Here is a 1,202-nt window from a genome sequence, read left to right as displayed (position 1 = left end):
CATTCAAAATTCTATCTATACAAATAGTTTATGATGTAAAATGGGGTACATATAGGAAAAATGGTCATGCTTACTGCAATGCTATCCACAATTACCCAGGTATTCAGCAATATATCTTTGAAGATATCTATGAATGGATTAATTCCTCTGACTAAAGCACCTGCTTTTGCAAGTGCAGGGACCAGAGTTGGATTCTCAATCCCATATGCACAGCCCACCACACCCTTGGGGCCCTGCTCAGTCAGAAACTGAGTCCACGCATGGTGGTTCAAGTCTTTAATGTCAGCTCTGGAAAGGCTGAAAAGGAGGATAACTATGAGTCTGATCTTTTTAATGAGACTCTGTACCAAATACATAAATGAAAAAATATTAATTTGTTCTGGACAGAGTATAGTAACATAGCTGCTTTGACTAATTGTATTTGATTACTTTCATTTTTTGTACCCTTCACATTTTTTATTGTTAACTGTTGGGATTGTAACTGTATCCATAGAAAATTCAAAGTTGGAAAAGAGAGAAAAATAAAGACTACATTTATATACAAGTTGCTTAAGATACTTCCATGGTTGGCTGCTTAATTGATTGAAATGAAGTTTTTGAAAAGAATTGTTTGAATGAGATAATATTCGTCTATCTTCAACCCTGAATAACTACTATGAAGACTACATTATACAATGTAACTCTCCTGCTACCCTGTTTGGAATCACCAGGTTAAAGAGAGCTTATGAATTCCTTCCACACATACCTTAATGAAGGAATGTGATTCGGTTGTCATGAGAACAGAAAAGGGACTCCTTGTATTCAGATGCTTTGGCTATATGTTATTCTGGAGCAGGAGGTTCAGGTTCTACACTGGTCCTATCTGCTTCAAAATTCAAAACCCTAGTGGCCAAGAAATAAGGAAGCAAGCTCAGAGAAGTTGGTACTAAGACAAGATGCAATGACTACCTTGATAGATAACATTTAGCATCATTGGAGAGGTACTAGTTTGCAGCTTTTGCATTCACTCTGGTAATGTTAGTCAAGAGGTTTGCAAGTCTGGAGTACTTTCTTAATGGGACTCAGGCTGAGGATGTCTTATCTCTAAAGGCCAATTGGAAAATAGACACAGGCAACAAAGGGAAAATTAAAACTCTCCTGTTCTGCTAGGTCTATCAAGATTCACCCTCCTGGAAAGTATTAATTCTCTCTCAGCATCTGAT

This window comes from Octodon degus, unplaced genomic scaffold (assembly GCF_000260255.1).
Source record: "Octodon degus isolate 3935 unplaced genomic scaffold, OctDeg1.0 scaffold00359, whole genome shotgun sequence".
Lineage (NCBI taxonomy): Eukaryota > Metazoa > Chordata > Mammalia > Rodentia > Octodontidae > Octodon > Octodon degus.
Note: the sequence above shows the minus strand (reverse complement) of the source record.